Source organism: Nicotiana tomentosiformis, chromosome 1, assembly GCF_000390325.3.
Source record: "Nicotiana tomentosiformis chromosome 1, ASM39032v3, whole genome shotgun sequence".
NCBI lineage: Eukaryota > Viridiplantae > Streptophyta > Magnoliopsida > Solanales > Solanaceae > Nicotiana > Nicotiana tomentosiformis.
Window position 1 is genome coordinate 51,509,806 of NC_090812.1, and position 25,324 is coordinate 51,535,129.

Here is a 25,324-nt window from a genome sequence, read left to right on the forward strand (position 1 = left end):
AGTGCTTCTCCTTCTCCGCCCTTCTGTTTTTCTCCCTTTCTTTATTCATAGCTGTACAAAGCCGAGCAGACTTTTCTGAGAGAAATTTTGTCATTTCTATGGAGTAGAGTAGTTTCAAGGTGCTCGTACTCATTAGGAAGTGACCCCAACAACATCAAGGCCAAGTCACCATCATCAAAAGTTGCATCCATATTTTGCAAATCTGTGACCAACTTATTGAAACTGGTGATATGTTCATTCATTGTCGTACCAGGAACATAGGTGAAGCGAAAAAGTCTCTTCTTCATGTACAATTTATTTTGACTGTTTTTCTTCAAAAATTTATCCTCCAGTGCTTTCCATAATTTACTTGCAGAAGCTTCCTTTGTGTATGGATATTTCTGCTCTCTAGCAAGGTAGGATCGAATGGTACCGCAAGCAACACGATTGATAATTTTCCAATCTTCTTCTCCAATAACATCTGGCTTCTTTTCTTCAATGGCAAGATCTAGCCCTTGTTGAAAAAGAACATCTAGAACCTCGCCTTGCCACATCCCAAAATGTCCTGACCCGTCAAAAATTTCTACCGCAAATTTCGCATTTGACACAATTCTTGTCATAAGCGAAGATGCCAACGATGGCGTATTATTGACACTTGATGTAGATTCTTCTTGTTTATTGTCTTCCATTTTGACACAAATATTATTTAGTAGCTGACGACACAAATCAAGATTATTTCCTTTCTGGTGTGGAAGATCAGACTAAGCTGCAACCACAGAGCATACTCAGACAGAACCTTGACTCAGTTACCAAGATAGATCTTTTCTGATGTGGAAGATCAGACTATGCTGCAACCACAGAGCATACTTAGACAGTACCTTGGCTCTGATACCAATTGTTGCGGAAGCCAAATGTATATAGTGTGAATGAGTCACAACTACTATACCAAAAATTATGACAACCACTAAATAATAAACAAGACAATAAGACAACAATAAAAGAACACCAGAATTTACGAGGTTCGGCCAATTATGCCTACTTCCTTGGACACAATCAATATTTTATTCCACTCTAAAATTACAAGTGAAATAATACTAAAGAGAGAAGATACAAATGTCTTAAAAAGATAAAAAAGCAAATGAGAGGTGTGTTTAAATCCTAAACATTAGGCCTCCTTTTATAGGGTAAAATTTCCATTCAAAATTGTCATCCACCGATATGGGACTTTTGACAATTTCAACAAATTAACTCCATGTCATGAAAGATATCTTAAAAGTAGTCTCTCAGCTCTTAACTTTTATGGAAAGAACAAAGTATGCATTATCTCTAGTTGAATCTATAGCCCACGTTGTGAGAACGAGAACACTGAGACCATCCCAAAACTCATTTGATGGAAATCCCCAAATACAAAAAAATAAAAACTCAAAACTAATGGCGTATCCCAGGTTAATCAGAGTTTAGAACTTGACGAGTACATTAAAACTTTTTAGTTCAAATCTATATTTATTAAAATTCACCAAAAATTATGAGTTCAGATCGTATGCGGGGGTACAAGTAGAGTATATTAAGACATACGATTAAAGACTGAAAAGCCATATGCGAAAAAATTGACAAAATAATAAATAAGGAAGGAGGAATGCATCCTTTAATTTAAAAAGTAGTGGTACATACAAAAATATGGACATTATTTTTAATTCAAACATTGCAACTTATGTCTAACTTTATCTATACATGTTTTCGGTACATGTATAAGAGTCAGACGCCAAAATATTGAGTTTCGTCGAACCCACCAAACCAATAGTTGGATTAGGCAATGCTCAAAAAGAGGTGACTTCCTTTCTATAAAAGAAGAGACCAGAGGGTCCATCATTTGGCAACAAGGCAAGCTTCACCAAGCTTTCAGCACCTTCTTCAGCAGTTAAGCTCCCAGTATTGCAGTTCACATCTGTTTTGCAAAAGCCAGGACACACACAATTTATCCGAAAATTCGGATATTTCGTAGCTAAAACCCTTGTGTAAGCAATTAGGGATGCTTTCGAGACTTTATAAGCTGAGAAGTAAGTTGGCCATCCTTTGGCTTCTATTGATTTCTCTCTAAAATCTTTAAGAAATTCATTCAACACTTCATCCACCCTTTCTTCTGTCAGGCTTTTAGCATCACTTAGCATTCATATAGCCCATTCGTTACACAATAGCTGTAGAATAGCAGAAAATGGTTTGGAATAGAGGCGGCAAAAGTAACCCAAACCCATTTGACCCGTCCAACCCGTCAGGTTTTAGTGGGTTGAGCATGAGCTACTTTAATGATGGGCTAAGTTTGGGCACAACCCAACTAAGCCCATTTATTTTCAGTAGCCCAAATTAGCCCACGATTTATTACTTTTACTATTAGGCATGAATTGACATTTATTTCAAAACATAAGACAAGAATCAACAGGAAAAAAAGAAAAAAAAATTCATCATCATAAACCATTGCAGAATGATATTTACGAAAAAAATAAATAAAAAATATTGTTATATATGTGAGGACAAGAGTGGATTGCTCTAGTGGTAAGTACCCTCCACTTCCAACCAAGAGGTTGTGAGTTCGAATCACCCCAAGAGCAAGGTTGGGGAGTTCTTGGAGGGAGGGAGCCGAGGGTCTATCGGAAACAACCTCTCTACCCCAGGGTAGGGGTAAGGTCTGCGTACACATTACTCTCCCCAGACCCCACTAGTGGAATTATATTGGGTTGTTGTTGTTGTTGTTGTTGTTGTTGTTGTTGTTGTTATATATGTGAGAATATTTTATAATGTTTATTTAAAAGTTGAGGTTATTGCAAAGATTTGCATCAATATGGGCGAGTTGGGTTACAACCATCGTGACCGGTCCATCTTAACCAAAGTGAACTTTAAGCAGAATTGGACAATGACTCATTTAATGAGTCAGTGCCCAAATACAAACCAAATAACTCATTTGCCCGTTCTACTATCGGTACATAGAAGTTAACCTCAACATAATTTAGAGGGTACACATATTATGATATATACAGTTATGATTTCATTACCTTTTAACTTCCCCAAGAAAGAAGCGACACTAACAATTCTTGGGGAATTAGAGAGCTGAAGGAGGGGAATAAATGCTTCAATCATTCTTTTTGCACCATAGAAGTTTGTCTCTAGGCATTGATTTGTCAACTCATAATCTGTAACAATACGCTCAATACCTGCAATTGATTTCTTAATACCACCCTCTTCCTGCATAATTATTACTCCAATTTGTTACTATTTCTTTGAATATATGTATATGTAACATAAAATGACTAAAAAGTTATCAAAGAGATCACCATTGATTGTGTTTCTAATTAATTTAGGATAACATATTAGAATTGGACTATATATCTTACCCCATTTTCAGCAGAAATGGTTACGAAATCTCCTTCTATTAAATCTTTTACTATAACAACATCTCCTTCCACCATTAATCCACCAACCCCTGCGTTGTTAACCTGCAAATTAAATTGAAGCATTTATAATTTCTTATTTATATGTAAAGAATATATGAAATATGTATTGATGCAAATATAGTCTGACTAAATATAAAATATGTATCTTAATTGTATGCATATTATACGTCAATATACTATGTAAAAATTCCAAAGGAAAAAAAAAGAAAAACAAAGGAACTAGAAAAACTTAAGAATGTCAAACTCAAAGGGTAAAAGTGTAATAGAACAACACAATGTACATCTGAAACTAGAAAAGGTACAACTACCTAATTAGAAAGAAAGAAACGGTCGAACCTCTTACGTTTCTTAGGAGTATGCACATGAGTTTTTTTTTTTAAAACCATTTGTTGCTCAAAATCTACTGACAGACGAATTTGGATTCCACACTCATCAATTAAGGGATAAATTAAAGCATTTCCTACAAAAAAAAAAAAATTTCGAAATTCAAAATCAAGATCCCTAATTAAGGACGGAGAGATCCAACTATCTCACCACAACCTCCTCCGTTAGTATACACTATACACCAAGAGATTAAAACCAAAACTAATTAAGTAGCACTAAATTATTTTCCATCATGACTATCTTGCTGAGACAATCTATAGCACTGAAGAAAGATGTAGAAAAATAAAAAAAATATTAATCCTATATATTACAATTTCAATGTTAAGTACGACGCTTTATTTATATTTTATTTCACTAATTTGTGGGAGAGTTTAGTAATTATATTTTGATATATTTACACTATCATCATAAAAACAAGTACAAGTAATTCCTATAGCAACCATAAGTTACCTTTTTTTTGTAGATCTCAAGGAGCCATCTAACAAGTGATGGTAGGAAAAAAATGTTAATTTTGCATGTGACTGTTCACCAACTTTTGTAGATCTCAAGGAGCCCACACCTTTTTCACCTCGTCAGCCTTTCTTTCTTTGGTACTGAATACTCCCCTCATCTCGTATTATCACTCGTGAGTCGTGACTAGTGGTTACTAAAAAATAGTCTGTTTCAAATTATTTGTTATTTTAAAATTTTAAGATAATTTTTTTTTTTTTTTTTTACACTTAGTAATAATTATTTTAATAATTTTGTTCGAATAGAAAGATTAAATATTAAGACATGAATAAGGATAAAGTAGTCAAAATCTAATCCTAATTAAATTTTTTTAAGGGATGTATAAAAGAGAATCATGACAGATAATATGAGACGGAGGGAATATTCATTTCGGTCTAAAATAAATGACCTTTTAATCTTTGACACACCCCTTAAAAAAATATTAAATCCTAAAAAAAATATTTTAACGGTAATAATATGTAAATAACGGTAAATTTTAAAAATTAAAATTAATTCATTCTTGATTATATAAAAAGGACACTTATTTTGATTTACGTATTTTGAACCAAAATAAAAAGACCAAAACATCTATAAAAGAGTACTACGTAATAATAGATGGCTTCTTATCTTTTAAAACGATAAATATTTAAATATATTTATTTATTCAAAACGATTAGGATTTGGGACCAGAAAGAGTATTGCTTATGTACTGATAAACATAAAGGTTCCCTCTCCCCCACCCAAAGAAGTTATAAAAAAACAGATTTAAGTGATGGAGCGAGAAATATAATTGTATTTCCTACGGTCATCTTATTTTGGTTATTTTCACGTATATTAAGAAATTCACAAATTAGCATTAATTAACAATATAATTGATCATGTTAAATTTAATGTGTCTATTAGAAATATAACAAATACTACTCATAGACTCTTTAATTCAAGGACAACTTAAAAAAAAAAAGAAATTAATTCTTTATTAATATCATAAAAAATCAAATATTATGAATCATAAAAAAATCAATTAAAGTGAATCGAAGGGAGAATAAATAGTACCAGAATATCGAGCTTTCCAAATTTAGTTTCGATGAAGTCCACAAGAGAAGAAATACTAGCTGGATCCATAACATCAAGTTGATGAAACAAAATCTGATCATCGTACTCCTCTTTGAGCTTCTCAAGAGCTTCAATTCCTCTCTTTTCATCCCTTGCTGTCAACACTACCACTACTCCTTCCTTTGCAGCTAGTAGTTTCCTGCATGTTTCATATCCTATTCCTTTGTTTCCCCCTGTCACCACTGCATGCCTGATCATACAACTTATAAAATTACTACTCCATGTTTTTCTTAAAGAAGATTTACCTATAATTACCTAATAACAGTAGTGAACAAATTTTTACGATCAGTGCATAAAACTTGTATTTATACATACAAGGTTTGTAAATACCATGTATTCTCGTGGCTGGTGGTTTTTTCTGCCATTTTTGCTATATTCACTATTCAGTTTTTTGGGTCTAAGCAGGCTTATCTATCAGTGTATGTATTGCGTTTGCTAGAAATAGTCTAAGGTGCTCATTGAAATCTGGGAAGACGGAATTATATAATACGGTAATGGAGAAAATCAAGGAGGCTATAATTTATTTTTATTTTTTATATAATATGTTAGTCTTATCCCCTGTGTACAGTGCCGGTTCAACCATTTATGTGGACAAGAACTGAAGAAAGCACGTTTTTTTTGGTTGGAATATGCTAAACGAGTACTGTCTTTTTCTTGACCATTAATTCAACTTGCTTAGCTACTAATTTCAAAATGTTAGTCTGCGTTTCCAATTGTTTTCTTTTTTAGTGAGTGTATTGTAAATATAAAATATTTATTTCTCTGGTATATAATTCAACTAGTACGACAATTTAGGATGTCACTGAATTATAAGGGACAATTTGGAAAAAATTTACTTGTTCACATTTTCATCAATGAAAAGACAAGAAATGATTATAAAACAAAGAAGACTCCCAAGGAAATTGATTGTGATTTGTTTAACAGAATAGTATACAATATTTGAAATATAATTTGCTTTCTTTTTGGGTTCTTCAGAAAACTTAACTCATCAAACAACTGAAAGATAATGTTCAAATATTGATTTGTTCTTTGAATAAAATCAGTAGTTTTCTAGTGCCTTATGAAGTTCCAAGATTTGGAGAAGAGACAGCTAATGGCAATTTCAGACACAGAAATTTTAAGGGCAATTCATTCTTTGTGTCTTTTATTCACCCTATATTTTCACTGTTAAAACTTAAAACCAAGGATTATTTTAGATGCTAACTGCCTACATGAAATGGTATTTCATACAACATACATTAATGCATATCACTGAAGATTATTACATGCTAGTCTAACATGGATACAATGAACAACATACTCTCATTCGAATGATGAAACTTCTTTCCGATCAAAGAACAAACCAGAAGGGCCATCATCCGGCTGCAGAGCTAGCCGACTCTCCGCGCCTTCTTCAATTGACAATATCCCGCGATTGTAACTGAGATCTGTTTTCACAAAACCAGGGCAAACACAATTGATCTGTATAGACGGATACTTCTTTGCCATGACACTCGTGTAAGCGTTCACGGCTGCTTTAGAGAGTATATAGGCTGACATGAAAGAAGGCCACCCCTTGGCTTGAAGGGTATCTTCTTTATAGTCCTTTAGATATTGAGCTATCACCACTTCTATCTTCTCTTCTGTGAGGTTATCACTGTCACTTAATACTCCTTTAGCCCATTCATGTTTCAACTTCTGGAAATGCAATTAGAGAATTTCAGTCAGCTACTCATAGAGATTATCCAATTACCAACATCGGTTTACTGACACTTAGGAAAGCATGACAAACTTGTCACCACATGAAAAAGAAGATTGAAACTAACAAGCTGCTTGGAAACAGCCTCTTGCAGAAATGCAGGGTAAGACTGCGTACAATAGACCCCTGTCGTTCGGCCCTTCCTCGGGCCCCGCGCATAGCGGGAGCTTAGTGCTCCGGGCTGTCCTTTTAAACTATCAAGCTTCTGATAAATATCCTAGCTTACTTACATTACATTAAGTTTCCTGTGTTTGTTAACATATTATGCAGACAAAGATACCCTTTATCATTTAAAGACAAAAGGAAAATCGACAAGAACAAGGTCAGATCATGATTTATATACAACAAAATCAGTCTAACACTACTACTATTAGGATTTCCTCGGGGTCTATTTTCTTCATTTTGTTGTTGGTAGAGTGAAAGATTAAGTCTTTAAGTTAAAGGCAGGAGAACATAATGTTAGAAAATCAATAAATTGATGAGAACAAAGGTGTAGTTAACGGCAAGATTTCAGTAATCTATGATTTTTCCAATCTAAAAAGAATAGATGGCATATGCATTAGATTCTCTAAAAAAGACAATTAAAGGCAGAATTGTGTAGTTCTAAACGTTTAAATCATAGTTTTACTTCAGAATTTATCATTCCTACGGGCCAAGCATGTATAGGCCAAAAACCTTAAAAGTTAAATCACACCAAACGGAAAAAATGCAGCTATGTAGATGTATTAAAATATCAAAAAAATCTAAAAGATAAGAGTAGGGATGTAGAGATACTTCAGTAGATTAGACCTTCCATTCCAAGAGGAGAAGAGTTGCCAGGTTAATACCTTTAGCCTTCCCATAGAGGAAGAAACATTCACAATCCTCGGCGAGTTAGATAATTGGAGCAGTGGAATAAACGCTTCAGTCATTCTCTTCACACCATAGTAGTTTGTTTCAAGACATTCCTCTGCTAATTCATATGTCTGAATCAATATGTTATTCCAATTGACTTGAGATCCTCCTGTCTATAGCAGAGAGAATGACAAATTAAAGAGTACAAAAGATGAAGTCTAAAGCCAAGGATTTCAATTGATTACACGTCAAAAGGTGAATTTTCCAGAAACAGAGAGTTATGGCTACTGATTGTGCCACTTGATAGTCGAATCTAAAGATTTCGAGATAAAGCAGGACTTGTTCTGGTTTTTTAACTACAGCAGAAACCTCAAGCCATTTTCATGGTTAACTAACTCTATATCCAAATCAAGTTGCACATATAATTTCTAATCAAGCATCTAGCATAAAAGAATGGTCTACTAGTTAATTTGAGGGCTGTCTAATTATGATAAATCCTCTGGGGTTGTGGGGTTGTAAATTCTCTGACGTGTTATAAAACATACATATATGAGTTTACGTTTCTATGCACTAACGGCAATTATAAACACATGTAAGTTATGCTATAAGGTAATTACTGGTAATTCTTTTTGAAGCATCAATCCGAAACTTACACAATCAGGCCACAGTTATAAAGTAATTAACAGCTAATCTCTACAATGAACATTAATTGATGACCTAGTAAAAACGGTAACAAACCTATACTACACTGATTGTCAGTGTGCCAGTATATATATAACCTGATACTTATCATGTAGTAACCAACTGTCTTGTATTAAGACACAATTAATCGATAGATTAAGTCTAGTTAAAAGGACTTACCCCACTGGACTCTTGTGTAGCTCTAAGGGCATCAGCATCTGCAGTGACTCCACCAATTCCTGCATTGTTCACCTGAAAATACCCACAGCTCTATCACTTAGCAAATTATTTTGATCATAAACAAGAAATTAAAATCAAGAACATAGCTATGCTTCTTACCAAGATATCAAGCCTGCCAAATTGAGTCTTAATGAATTCAGCCAAAGAAGCAATAGTGGAAGGATCCATAACATCAAGCTGTTGAAACACCAAATTTTCTTTAGCTAAACCAATTAACCCTTTGAGCTTCTCTAGAGCTTCAACCCCTCTCTTCTCATTTCTAGCAGTCAAAACCACAACTACTCCCTGGGAAGCAAGCTGCCTGCATATTGCGAATCCAATCCCTTTGTTTGCCCCTGTAACTACTGCATACCTGCACCATAAATTAATTATAGGTACAGAGTAAAAACAAATAAAATAATTGTATTTGCAAATGCTAAAGGAAGAAATTCAGTACTTTGTGGCTCGGCCTCTGATTTCTTCTGTCATTTAGAATAGCTTTAGTTGTGGTTTGAAGAAAGCCAAACCAATTAAAATCATGCACAACCCCCTAAACTTATCCGGGTTTTCGTTTTAGACACCTTATCTACTCAAAATTTGAACCAATTAGACACTTTTTTGATAACCAGCAAAAAACTAGAGAGTGTGTAATACACTCGTCAATGATGTGGCAAATTGACGAATTAACTGATGACATTTGGTATTTGGGTCCAAAATAATAATTAATAAAATGAATTATGAGGAAAAAACAAAAACAAAAACTATTTTTAAGAGGAAAAAAGAAAAAGAAAAACAATAACCCCACCCACCCACCCAGACCCTCCCTTCCATATATATATATACACTAGTTCTTAGTGTATACCAAGTTAAGTACAAACTTTTTAAAGTGGCACAAAATTACATTAAAATGAGTGCGCATAACAAATCGTAAAGGAAAACAATACAAGCTCAATAATGAATGGTAAACTTACTCGAAAAACTTTGACAGTTGAAAACATAATGATAATGTTGTATGAAGTTATGAAGTTTTTTTTTGGTAGGTACAATATGTAATAAGAGATTAAATTAAAAGAAATATATATTCAAAAGAACTGCTTCATTGAACAGCTAAAAATATCTATATAGTAAAACATATATAATGAACAAATCTATATGTTTTCTTAATAAACACATGAGTCATGCTTTCCTACACCATTAAGCATAGTAGTAAAAGAACACCACCAAAAAAACAAACAAAAACAACTTTCGACACTTCTCTAGTTGTAAGCATAAATAATATTCCATCCGGTCCACAATAATTGATTTTTTAGTTGTTTTCTGTCACGGCACAAAATTTTTCACCTTAGGGACCGTGATGACGCCTAACATTTTACTTGCTAAGCAAGCCAACGTTAAAATATAATTAGCCATTTTTAACAAAATTTTAAATTAATTAATAACAAGAAAATAAATGTGGAAATAAAGTTTGAAATAAAGTGAGTATTCCATAATAATCATGATATCTAAATACCATCCCAGAACTGGAGTCATAGGTGCACGAGCTTCTAGAATAATACAAATAAAGGTCTAAATAAAATTCAAGCTGTTTGAAATATAATACACAGCTGAGATAATATAGAAGGGGACTTCAGAACTGCGGACGCTGTACAGTTATACCTCAAGTCTTCACTGGTAGCTGTATCCGGGCAAATTTGCAGTACGCCTCTGTAACCAACTCTGAAATCTGCACAAGAAGTACAGAGTGTAGTATCAGTACAACCGACTTCATGTACTGGTAAGTGCCGAGCCTAACCCCCGACGAAGTAGTGACGAGGCTAAAGCGGGTCACTTACATTACCTGTACGCAATAGTAGTAATAACAACAATAATAATAACGGAAATATTAGTAAGACCAGTAAATAATATTAATGATTGAAATCAACTCAGCAGTCACAATCCCTCAACTTGTTTCCATTGCGGCGTGCAACCCGTTCCCCTAATATAAACTTTAAACAAGTCTGTTGCGGCGTGCAACCCGATCCCCGAATATAGACTTTTAAATAAGTCTGTTGCGGCGTGCAACTCGTTCCCCCATATAAACTTTAAATAAATCTGTTGCGGCGTGCAACCCGATCCCCCATATAGATATATATGAATAACTATTAAATATAATAAAAATACTCCAATAAATACCACGTTCAATAAGAAACTATTAAGTATCAAGGCATACAATAATTATAATTTATTTATGAAACCAACAATGATAATTATCAATTAATTGTGAAAATCAGGGAGAAAAGAGGCAGTTTAATATTTAATATGCTAAAGGTCAAGTAGCAATTAAGACACATAAATAAAATAAATATGTAACAATAATTGCAGGAATTCAAAAATTAATATTTGACAAGAAATATGAGAGAAACAATTATTATAACAATTAATTTGTGTTTTAAACAATTTAAGATGTTTAAATAATTAAGCAAACAATTAAATTGACAAAGTATAGGCACTCGTCACCTTGCCTATACATCGTTGCACATGAAATTCATATAGCAAATAATTCAGGGGTTCTATTCCCTCAAGTCAAGGTTAACCACGACAATTACCTCGCTTTGCAACCAAATTTCAAGAATCCAATAAACCTTTGCCTCGCGAATTCGTGTCTGAAATCCTCAAATCTAGTCATAAACAATTCAATATACTCAATACAAATCGTAGGAATTAATTCCATATGAATTTATAAATTTTTCGGATAAAAACCCGAAATTCATTTTAAAAATCAACAGTGGGACCCACATCTCGAATCTCGGAAAAACTCGTAAAATCCGAACACCCGTTCCAATACGAGTTCAACCATACAAAAATTATCGAATTTCGACATCAGATTGACTTTCAAATCTTCATTTTACATTTTTGGAAGATTTTATAAAAATCTTATTTTTCTTCCACAAATTCATGAATTCATGATGTAAATGAGTATGGAATCATGAAATATAATCAATATAGGATAAGGAACACTTATCCTAATGCTTTCCCGTAAAAATCGTCTTACCTGAGCTCAAAATCGAAAATGGTGGAAAATAGGTCGAAATCCCATTTCGAGAACTTAAGTTCTGTTTGCCCAGATTTTACTCATCGCGATTGTCACGACCCAATTTCACCTATAGGTCGTGATGGCGCCCAACACTACAGCTAGACAAGCCAACTGATAAATCAAACGTATATTGATTAAACTTTTAATCCAAGAAAATAATAAAATACCAAATTCTACAAATGTGTGTGCCAAGACCCGATGTCACAAGTGCATGAGCATCTAGTAGATTGTACAAAACTCCAAATACTGTCTGAAATGAAATAGACAGAATGTAAATATAAGAAGAGACACTGGTAGCTGCAGAACGGCTCAGAAAGGCAGCTCACCACTATGCCTCGCGATGACGTGGATATGTGATGATAGGTCCTCCACTAGTACCTGTCTTAGATCCTGCACAAAAAGTGCAGCAAGTGTAGTATGAGTACGTAAACAACGTGTACCCAGTAAGTATCAAGCCTAATCTCGAAGTGGAAGAGACGAGATGACCGACTTTGACACTCACTATGGGTCAATAATAATAATTGAAATAAAACTAGAATATTTAAATCAGCATGATTTACAGAATATAATAATAATTTATTTAACCAGCAGAAATAATTAAATTCCTTCAAAATGCAACAATTCTCAATATATATATATATATATATATATATATATATATATATATATTAAATCCTTCAATTTCAATAAAAATTTCAATTTATCAAATAGCTTTACAAGCTGCAATTCAATTTCAATGAATTTCCAATTTATCAAATAGCTTTACAAGCTGCAATTCAATTTCAATGAATTTGTCAAAGTATCGTGTAATTATTATTATTATTAAGCACGATTTCTGCCGAGATCGTACGGCCCGATCCAGAGTGTCGTGTACACTGCCGAGAGACGTGCGGCACGATCCATAGATGTATCTATCATGTCGAGGCGTTCGGCCCGATCCACAAGAAAGGAGGACATTTTCTTATGTACCTCTGGAATAAGAGTATTTATTGTAAAATTTATTTGAGAGGATAACAATTTATTTCAACAATTAATTAATCTAAACAAAAATTAAGCATATGAAAATTTTATATTTTTTTACCTTTCATAACAATTCATAGTATATACATCAAATATTTTAATTAATAAAGAATATAATTTACACAAGTAATTCATGATTTAAGTCCTAAACTACCAGAACTTTAGCATTAATAGTAGCTACGCACGGACTCTCGTCACCTCATGCGTACGTAGCCCCCGCAATTAGTAACAATTATTTAATTTAATCACCTATGGGGTAAATTTCTCCCTCACAAGATTAGACAAGATACTTACCTCGTCTTGCTCCAATTAGACTAGAAAGCCTTTTTCAGGATTATTCAACTATGTCTGACTCGAATCTAGCCAAAATAATTCGATACAATCACTAAAAATTATAGAAATCAATTCTATAAGAAAATACTACATTTTTAATAAAAATCCCGAAATTAATTAAAAATTCGTCTGTAGGGCCCACGTATCGGAATCCGACGAAAGTTACGAAATCCGATAACCCATTAAATTACGAGTCCGGCCATACCAGTTTCACTCAAATCCGACTCCGAATCGATACCGAAATCTCAAAAATTCGTTTCTATGAGATTTCTAAAAATTTCCCAAATTTCAATCTCAAAACACTAATTAAATGATGAGAACAATGATATATTTATGTTATAGATCAAATCCAAGTTAGAATCACTTACCCTAATGTCTTTTCCTTGAAAATCTATCAAAAATCACCTATGCTCAAGCTCCAATTTGTTAAAAATGGCGAATGGGACGAATGCCCTCTTTTATAATTCTGCCCAGGCAGCCCTCGATCCTCGGCTTCGATCCTCGGTTTTGATCCTCGGCCTCGATCCTCGGCCTCGATCTTGGGAGCTCGATTTTTGGGAGCTCGATTTTTGGCCTCGATCTTGGGCCTCGATTTTGGGCCAGAATTTCCAGCATAAAGGAAAAATTGCAGCAACTGTTTTAAGTCCAACTTTTGATCCGTTAACCATCTCAAACTCACCCGAGACCCTCGGGACCTCAACCAAATATACCAACAAGTCCTAAAACATCATACGAACTTATTTGAAACCTCAAATCACATAAAACGACGCTAAAACCACGAATTATGCTCCCATTCAAGCTTAATGAAACTTAAAATTTCCAACTCCTACATTTGATGTCGAAACCTATCAAATCAACTCCGATTGACCTCAAATTTTACACACCAGTCATAAATGACATAACGGAGCTATGAAAATTTTCGGAACTGGATTTCGACTCCAGTATCAAAAAGTCAACTCCTCGGTCAAACTTCCAAACTTAAATTCTTATTTTTAGCCATTTCAAGCCTAATTTAACTACGGACTACCAAATAAAATTCTGAACATGCTTCTAAGTCCAAAATCACCATACAGAGCTGTTGGAATCATCAAAATTCTATTATGGGGTCATTTTCACATAGTTAGACATCCGGTCACTATTTGAACTTAAACATTTTAATTTTTCATCAAAATTCCATATCTCGGGCTACAGACCTCAGAATTTGATTCCGGGCATACGCCCAAATCCCAAATCACGATACGGACCTACCGAAACTATCAAAATACTGATCTGAGTCCGTTTGCTCAAAATGTTGACCAAAGTCAACTCAATTGAGTTTTAAAGCTCTAATCCATATTTTAATCCATTTTTCACATAAAAACTTTTCATAAAATTTTACGGATTGCGCACGTAAGTCGAGGAATGATAAATAGTACTTTTTGAGGTATTAGAATACATAATTAATTATTAAATTTAAAGATGACATTCTGGGTCATCACAGCGATCGCGGGAATATGTTTGCGATCACGTAGAACAATTTTTTCCTGGTCCATTTAACTCTTCTCAATCGCAGATAATTCTTTGCGATCTTGAAGCATAACCCTGTAGGCCTACGTGATCGCGAGCCATTTCATGCGAACGCGAAGAACAAATTTGAGTGCCCCAGCTTCTGCCTCATTTCCTCTTCGCGAACGCGAGGCTTCGATCGCGAACGCGAAGCTTTGCACTTCGACCCTTCGCAAACGCGTGCCCTCGGTCGCGAACGCGAAGCACAAAATGTGCCAGTCCAACTTTTCTCTTCGCGATCGCGAAGCACAATGCACCAGATGACAGCAGAAGCTAAAAACCAGATTTTTCTCAAAGTTCAAATGGTTCGTATGCTATCTGAAACTCACTCGAGCCCTCGGGGCTCCAAACCAAACATGCACACAAGTCCAAAAACCTCATACGAACTCGCTCGTACGATCAAAATATCAATTTAACACCTAGAATTACGAATCAGACACCAAATCAAATGAAAGTTTTAAGAAAATTTTAAAACTTCTATTTTCACAACCGAGCGTCCGAATCACGTCAAATCAACTCCGTTTCTTACCAAATTCGACAGACAAGTCATAAATGACACAACAGACCTATGAAAATTTTCAAAACTCGAATCCAACCCCGATATCAATAAAAGTCAATTTGTGGTCAAACTTTAAAATCTTTAAGCCTTTAGGCTTCTTGTTTTCGCCAATTGGCGATATTTCAAGTTAGGGACCTCCAAATTAAATTCCGGGCATACGCCCAAGTCCCAAATCACGATACGGACTTACCGGACTGTCAAAACACTGATCCGAGTTCGTTTGCTCAAAATGTTGACCAAAGTCAACTTAGTTGAGTTTTAAGCTCTATTTTACATTTTAATCAATTTTTCATATAAAAACTTTTTGAAAAATTATTCGGATTGTGCACGCAAGTCGATAAATAATGAATAGTGCTTTTCGAGGTCTTAGATCACAGAAATAATTATTAAATTTAAAGATAACCTTTTGGGTCACCATATTCTCCACCTCTAAAACAAACGTTCGTCCTCGAACGGAGTTAGAAAAAGTACTTGAGCTGGTGAAAAGGTGTAGATATTTACTCTGCATGTCCGACTCAGACTCCTAGGTAGATGCTTCTGTCGGCTGACCTCTCTATTGCACCCGAATTGAAGGGTAACTCTTAGACCTCAACTGTCGGACTTGCCGAGCTAGAATAGCTACTGGCTCCTCTTCATAAGTCAAATCTTTGTCCAATTGGACTGAACTGAAATCTAACACATGGGATGGATCACCATGATATTTTCGGAGTATAGACACATGGAACACCGGATGAACCGCTGATAAACTAGGTGGTAATGCAAGCCTGTAGGCTACTCCACCCACCCTTTCAAGAATTTCAAAGGGTCCAATATACCTAGGGCTCAACTTGCCCTTATTTCTCAACCTTATTACACCTTTCATAGGTGAAACCCGGAGCAATATTCTTTCTCCAACCATGAATGAAATATCACGAACTTTACGGTCGGCATAACTCTTTTGCCTAGACTGAGCTATGCGAAGTCGATCTTGAATAACTTTGACCTTATCCAAGGCATCCTGTACCAAATCGGTACCCAACAACCGAGCCTCTCCCGGTTCAAACCATCCAACTGGCAATCGGCATCGCCTCCCGTATAATGCCTCATATGGAGCCATATGAATGCTCGACTGGTAGCTATTATTATAAGCAAACTCTGCAAGTGGTAAGAATTGATCCCAAGAACCTCCAAAGTCTATAACACAAGCGCGTAGCATATCTTCCAATATCTGAATAGTGCGCTCTGACTGTCCGTCTGTCTGTGGATGAAATGATATACTCAACTCAACCTGCGTGCCTAACTCATGCTGTACAGCCCTCCAGAAGTGTAAGGTAAACTGTGTACCTCGATCTGAAATAATAGACACGGGCACACCGTGAAGGCGGACAATCTCACGAATGTAAATTTTAGCTAACCACTCTGAAGAATAGGTAACTGCCACCGGAATACAATGTGCTGACTTGGTCAACCTGTCCATAATGACCCAAACTGCGTCAAATTTTCTCTGAGTCCGTGGGAGCCCAACAACAAAATCCATACTGATTATCTCCCACTTCCACTCAGGAATTTCTAACTTCTGAAGAAAACCACCAGGTCTCTGATGCTCGTACTTAACTTGCTGACAATTCAGACACCGAGCTACATATGCAACTATTTCCTTCTTCATTCTCCTCCACCAATAATATTGCCACAAATCTTGATACATTTTTGGCGGCATTTGGATGAATAGAATACCTAGAACTGTGGGCTTCTTCCAAAATTAATTCACGAAGCCCATCCACATTAGGCACACAAATACGACTCTGCATTCGCAAAACTCCATCTTTCCCCACAACAACCTGTCTGGCATCACCGTGTCGCACCATGTCCTTGAGGACAAGTAAATGTTCATCATCATAATGCCGCCTTCTAATGCACTCATATAAAAAGGACCGAGTGACTGTGAAAGCTAAAACCCGACTGGGCTCCGAAATATCTAACCTCACGAACTTATTAGCCAAAGTTTGGACATCTACAGCTAACGGTCTCTCACTAACCGGAATATAAGCAAGGCTGTCCATACTCACAGACTTTCTACTCAAAGCATCGGCTACCACATTGGCCTTTCTGGGGTGATACAAAATGGTGATATCATAATCTTTCAACAACTCCAACCATCTTCTCTGCCTTAAGTTAAGATCTTTTTGTTTGAACAGATATTGAAGGCTACGATGATCAGTAAATACCTCACACGAGACACCGTAGAGATAATGCCTCCAAATCTTCAGTGCGTGAGCAATGGCTGTCAATTCTAAATCATGAACAGGATAATTCTTCTCATGAACTTTCAACTGCCGTGATGCATATGCAATCACCCTGCCATCTTGCATCAATACTGCACCAAGACCAATGCGAGAAGCATCACAATACACTGTATAAGATCCTGAACCTGTGGGTAATACCAACACCGGCACCGTAGTCAAAGCAATCTTGAGCTTTTGAAAGCTCAACTCACACTCGTCTGACCATCCGAATGGAACACCTTTCTGGGTCAGTCTTGTTAATGGGCTTGCTATAGATGAAAACCCTTCCACTAACCAATGATAATAACCTGCCAAACCCAGGAAACTCCGGATCTCTGTAACTGAAGTAGGTCTAGGCCAATTCTGAACAGCCTCAATCTTCTTAGGATCCACCTTTATGCCTTCTGTCGATACAACATGCCCTAAAAAGGCAACTGAGTCTAACCAAAATTCACATTTTGAAAATTTAGCATATAACTGATTATTCTTCAAAGTCTGAAGCACACTCCGAAGATGCTGCTCATGATCCTCTCGACTGCTGTAGTAAATCAAGATATCATCAATGAATACAACCACAAAAGAATCCAAATAGGGCTTAAACACCCGATTCATCAAATCCATAAATGCTGCCGGGGCATTTGTCAACCCAAATGACATCACTAGGAATTCATAATACCTATATCGAGTTCGAAAAGCTGTCATAGGGACATCGGATGCTCTAATCTTCAACTAATGGTAACCAGACCTCAAATCGATCTTCGAAAATACCTTGGCACCTTGAAGCTGATCAAATAAGTCATCAATTCTTGGCAACGAATATTTGTTTTTGATAGTGGCCTTGTTCAACTGCCGATAATCTATACACATTCGCATTGGACCATCTTTTTTCTTTACAAATAGTACTGGTGCACCCCAGGGCGAGACACTGGGTCTAATGAATCCCTGATCAAGCAAATCATGTAACTGCTCATTCAATTCTTTCAAATCTGGCGGGGCCATACAGTATGGTGGGATAGAAATGGCTGAGTGCTCGGAGCTAAATCAATACAGAAATCAATATCTCTATCGGGTGGTATCCCTGGCAAATCTGTAGGAAATACTTCTGAAAATTCATGAACAACTGGTACTGAGTCCATAAAAGGAACATCCGCACTGGGATCGCGAATATAAGCCAAATAGGCTAGACACCCTTTCTCGACCATACGCCGAGCTTTCATATAAGAAATAACACTACTGGCAGAATGACCAAGAGTTCCTTTCCACTCTAACCGAGGTAACTCCGGCATGGCTAGGGTTACCATCTTGGCATGACAATCCAATATAGCATGATAAGGTGATAGACAATCCAAACCCAAGATGACATCAAAATCTACCATATCAAGAAGTAAAAGATCCACACTAGTCTCAAGACTACCAATAGTAATCACACATGAACGATAGACATGGTCTACTGCAACAGAGTCTCCTGCCGGTGTAGATACACACACAGAAGCAATCACAGAATCATGAGGCACAACCAAATACGAAGCAAAATAGGAGGACACATAAGAATAAGTAGATCATGGATCAAATAGAACCGAAGCATCTCTATGGCAAACTGGAATAATACCAGTGATCACGGCATCGGATGACTCGGCCTCAGGCCTAGCTGGAAAAGCATAAAATCGGGGCTGGCCCCCATCACTCTGAACTGCGTCTCTGGGACGACCTCTAACTAGCTGGCCTCCACCTCTAACGGCCTGACCTCCACCTCTAATGGTCTGACCTCCACTTCTAGCTGCCTCACCCCTACCTCTAGCTGGCTGAGTAGGCGGTGAAGCAACCGGTGCCGGTATGATGGCACGAGAATCCTGCCGAGATCTGTTACTCGACAACCTAGGACAATACCTCTTAATGTGACCAATGTTCCCACACTCATAACACCCATCCTGATGTTGTGGCTGCTGAAGCTGAAGCTGACTCGAACGGGCCGGATAACTGCTGTAGTGACTCTGGAGTGATGGTGCACTAATAGGAGCTAAATATGCACTAAATGTTGGCTGCCCAGAGTAAGGCATAATAGGACCGACCGTGACTCCCTGAAGCACCGGGATATGCCTGAAGTGCTGAATAAAACGGTCTGGGAGGATGACCTCAACCAAAATTACCCTTCCTCCAGAAGAAGCACCACTAAAACCATCGAACTGACGAGGCCTATTATCAGACCTCTGCCCTCTCTCATGTGCAAGAACCATCTCGATCCTCCTCGCGACATTAGCAGCCGCCTGAAAGGAAATCTCACTTCCGGTTTCCTTGGCCATCTGAAGCCTGATAGGGTAAGCAAGTCTCTCAATAAACCTCCCCAATCTCTCTCCCTCGGTAGGAAGTAAAAGGAGAGCATGACGGGTTAGATTCACAAAACGAGACTCATATTGAGTAACAGTCATACTGCCCTACTGCAGGTGCTCAAATTGCCTGCGATAATCTTCTCTCAGTGTGATAGGAAGGAACTTCTCCAGAAATAGCTGCGAGAACTGCTCCCAGGTAAGTGCAGGCGATACAACTGGTCTGTTCAATGTATAATCTCTCTACCACCTCTTGGCGGAACCCGTCATTTGAAATATAGCAAAATCGACCCAATTGGTCTCAACTACACCCATGTTCCGCAGAACCTCATGGCAGCAGTCAAGATAATCCTGGGGGTCCTCAGAAAGTGTACCACTAAAGTAAACTGGAAAGGGCTTGGTAAAATTATCCAGTCTCAATAAGGCCTCAAAAGATATGGCAGGACTATCACCGTTCTGTGCCGCAACAACTGCTGAACTACCCCAACTGGCGGGGCTGCTGGAGCCTGATTGTGGGGAGCCATCTACTCCGGAGCTGGAGTAGTGGGAGTTTGTGCTCCTCCCCCAACATGTGAAACGGCTGGTGCCACTGAAAACGTACCATTCTGGGCCACACCCTCCACTAGGCTCACCAAACGGACTAGAGCGTCCTAAAGTACTGGAGTAGCTAAGAATCCTTTCGAGATCTTAACTGGTCCAACTGGTATAGTGTGAATTGGAACCTCCTCCTGAAGATCCACCTGAGGTTCTACAACAGGTGTTGCTGCTCGAGCTCTAGACTGAGCTCTACCTCCACCTCGGCCTCGACCTCTAGCACGACCTCGGCCTCGACCTCTACCCCTGACCATAGTTTCCACCGGGGGCTCTGGTCTCTGTCCGTCGGTAGATGTATTACGTGTCTTCGCCATCTGCGAGCGAATAAGAATAGAATGGTTCAATCATAGATGATAGAATAAAACCGCACGATAGAATAAGAAAGAAGGGATATTGTTCCTAAACTTCATAACCTCTGAGAGATAAGTACATACGTCTCCGTACCGATCCTTCAGACTTTACTAAACTTGCTCGTGACTCGTGAGACCTACGTAACCTAGTGCTCTGATACCAACTATCACGGCCCAAAATTTCCCACCTTCGGGACCGTGATGGCGCCTAACATTTCACTTGCTAGGCAAGCCAACGTTAGAATATAATTAGCCATTTAAAACAAAATTTTAAATTAATTAATAATAAAAAAACAAATACGGAAATAAAGTTTGAAATAAAGTGAGTATTCCATAATAATCGTGATATCTAAATACCATCCCAGAACTGGAGTCACAAGTGCACGAGCTTCTAGAATAATATAAATAAAGGTCTGAATAAAATTCAAGCTGTTTGATATCTAAATACCATCCCAGAACGCGAGGCTTCGATCGCGAACGCGAAGCTTTGCACTTCGACCCTTCGCAAACGCGTGCCCTCGGTCGCGAACGCGAAGCACAAAATGTGCCAGTCCAACTTTTCTCTTCGCGATCGCGAAGCACAATGCACCAGATGACAGCAGAAGCTAAAAACCAGATTTTTCTCAAAGTTCAAATGGTTCGTATGCTATCTGAAACTCACTCGAGCCCTCGGGGCTCCAAACCAAACATGCACACAAGTCCAAAAATCTCATACGAACTCGCTCGTACGATCAAAATATCAATTTAACACCTAGAATTATGAATCAGACACCAAATCAAATGAAAGTTTTAAGAAAATTTTAAAACTTCTATTTTCACAATCGAGCGTCCGAATCACGTCAAATCAACTCCGTTTCTTACCAAATTCGACAGACAAGTCATAAATGACACAACAGACCTATGAAAATTTTCAAAACTCGAATCCAACCCCGATATCAATAAAAGTCAATTTGTGGTCAAACTTTAAAATCTTTAAGCCTTTAGGCTTCTTGTTTTCGCCAATTGGCGATATTTCAAGTTAGGGACCTCCAAATTAAATTCCGGGCATACGCCCAAGTCCCAAATCACGATACGGACCTACCGGACTGTCAAAACACTGATCCGAGTTCGTTTGCTCAAAATGTTGACCAAAGTCAACTTAGTTGAGTTTTAAGCTCTATTTTACATTTTAATCAATTTTTCATATAAAAACTTTTTGAAAAATTATTCGGATTATGCACGCAAGTCGATAAATAATGAATAGTGCTTTTCGAGGTCTTAGATCACAGAAATAATTATTAAATTTAAAGATAACCTTTTGGGTCATCATATTCTCCACCTCTAAAACAAACGTTCGTCCTCGAACGGAGTTAGAAAAAGTACTTGAGCTGGTGAAAAGGTGTAGATATTTACTCTGCATGTCCGACTCAGACTCCTAGGTAGATGCTTCTGTCGGCTGACCTCTCTATTGCACCCGAATTGAAGGATAACTCTTAGACCTCAACTGTCGGACTTGCCGAGCTAGAATAGCTACTGGCTCCTCTTCATAAGTCAAATCTTTGTCCAATTGGACTGAACTGAAATCTAACACATGGGATGGATCACCATGATATTTTCGGAGTATAGACACATGGAACACCGGATGAACCGCTGATAAACTAGGTGGTAATGCAAGCCTGTAGGCTACTCCACCCACCCTTTCAAGAATTTCAAAGGGTCCAATATACCTAGGGCTCAACTTGCCCTTATTTCTCAACCTTATTACACCTTTCATAGGTGAAACCCGGAGCAATATTCTTTCTCCAACCATGAATGAAATATCACGAACTTTACGGTCGGCATAACTCTTTTGCCTAGACTGAGCTATGCGAAGACGATCTTGAATAACTTTGACCTTATCCAAGGCATCCTGTACCAAATCGGTACCCAACAACCGAGCCTCTCCCGGTTCAAACCATCCAACTGGCAATCGGCATCGCCTCCCGTATAATGCCTCATATGGAGCCATATGAATGCTCGACTGGTAGCTATTATTATAAGCAAACTCTACAAGTGGTAAGAATTGATCCCAAGAACCTCCAAAGTCTATAACACAAGCGCGTAGCATATCTTCCAATATCTGAATAGTGCGCTCTGACTGTCCGTCTGTCTGTGGATGAAATGATATACTCAACTCAACCTGCGTGCCTAACTCACGCTGTACAGCCCTCCAGAAGTGTGAGGTAAACTGTGTACCTCGATCTGAAATAATAGACACGGGCACACCGTGAAGGCGGACAATCTCACGAATGTAAATTTTAGCTAACCGCTCTGAAGAATAGGTAACTGCCACCGGAATACAATGTGCTGACTTGGTCAACCTGTCCATAATGACCCAAACTGCGTCAAATTTTCTCTGAGTCCGTGGGAGCCCAACAACAAAATCCATACTGATTATCTCCCACTTCCACTCAGGAATTTCTAACTACTGAAGAAAACCACCAGGTCTCTGATGCTCGTACTTAACTTGCTGACAATTCAGACACCGAGCTACATATGCAACTATTTCCTTCTTCATTCTCCTCCACCAATAATATTGCCACAAATCTTGATACATTTTTGGCGGCATTTGGATGAATAGAATACCTAGAACTGTGGGCTTCTTCCAAAATTAATTCACGAAGCCCATCCACATTAGGCACACAAATACGACTCTGCATTCGCAAAACTCCATCTTTCCCCACAACAACCTGTCTGGCATCACCGTGTCGCACCATGTCCTTGAGGACAAGTAAATGTTCATCATCATAATGCCGCCTTCTAATGCGCTCATATAAAAAGGACCGAGTGACTGTGAAAGCTAAAACCCGACTGGGCTCTGAAATATCTAACCTCACGAACTTATTAGCCAAAGTTTGGACATCTACAGCTAACGGTCTCTCACTAACCGGAATATAAGCAAGGCTGTCCATACTCACAGACTTTCTACTCAAAGCATCGGCTACCACATTGGCCTTTCTGGGGTGATACAAAATGGTGATATCATAATCTTTCAACAACTCCAACCATCTTCTCTGCCTTAAGTTAAGATCTTTTTGTTTGAACAGATATTGAAGGCTACGATGATCAGTAAATACCTCACACGAGACACCGTAGAGGTAATGCCTCCAAATCTTCAGTGCGTGAGCAATGGCTGTCAATTCTAAATCATGAACAGGATAATTCTTCTCATGAACTTTCAACTGCCGTGATGCATATGCAATCACCCTGCCATCTTGCATCAATACTGCACCAAGACCAATGCGAGAAGCATCACAATACACTGTATAAGATCCTGAACCTGTGGGTAATACCAACACCGGCACCGTAGTCAAAGCAATCTTGAGCTTTTGAAAGCTCAACTCACACTCGTCTGACCATCCGAATGGAACACCTTTCTGGGTCAGTCTGGTTAATGGGCTTGCTATAGATGAAAACCCTTCCACTAACCAATGATAATAACCTGCCAAACCCAGGAAACTCCGGATCTCTGTAACTGAAGTAGGTCTAGGCCAATTCTGAACAGCCTCAATCTTCTTAGGATCCACCTTTATGCCTTCTGTCGATACAACATGCCCTAAAAAGGCAACTGAGTCTAACCAAAATTCACATTTTGAAAATTTAGCATATAACTGATTATTCTTCAAAGTCTGAAGCACACTCCGAAGATGCTGCTCATGATCCTCTCGACTGCTGTAGTAAATCAAGATATCATCAATGAATACAACCACAAAAGAATCCAAATAGGGCTTAAACACCCGATTCATCAAATCCATAAATGTTGCCGGGGCATTTGTCAACCCAAATGACATCACTATGAATTCATAATACCTATATCGAGTCCGAAAAGCTGTCATAGGGACATCAGATGCTCTAATCTTCAACTAATGGTAACCAGACCTCAAATCGATCTTCGAAAATACCTTGGCACCTTGAAGCTGATCAAATAAGTCATCAATTCTTGGCAACAGATATTTGTTTTTGATAGTGGCCTTGTTCAACTGCCGATAATCTATACACATTCGCATTGGACCATCTTTTTTCTTTACAAATAGTACTGGTGCACCCCAGGGCGAGACACTGGGTCTAATGAATCCCTGATCAAGCAAATCATGTAACTGCTCATTCAATTCTTTCAAATCTGGCGGGGCCATACAGTATGGTGGGATAGAAATGGCTGAGTGCTCGGAGCTAAATCAATACAGAAATCAATATCTCTATCGGGTGGTATCCCTGGCAAATCTGTAGGAAATACTTCTGAAAATTCATGAACAACTGGTACTGAGTCCATAAAAGGAACATCCGCACTGGGATCGCGAATATAAGCCAAATAGGCTAGACACCCTTTCTCGACCATACGCCGAGCTTTCATATAAGAAATAACA

The 25,324-nt window shown here is 37.7% G+C and overlaps 1 pseudogene; it reads right to left on the bottom strand.

Annotated features, from left to right (window-relative positions):
* Positions 1-1,759: 1,759 nt before the first annotated feature.
* Positions 1,760-9,506, bottom strand: LOC117277159 (uncharacterized; annotated as a pseudogene).
* Positions 9,507-25,324: the final 15,818 nt, after the last annotated feature.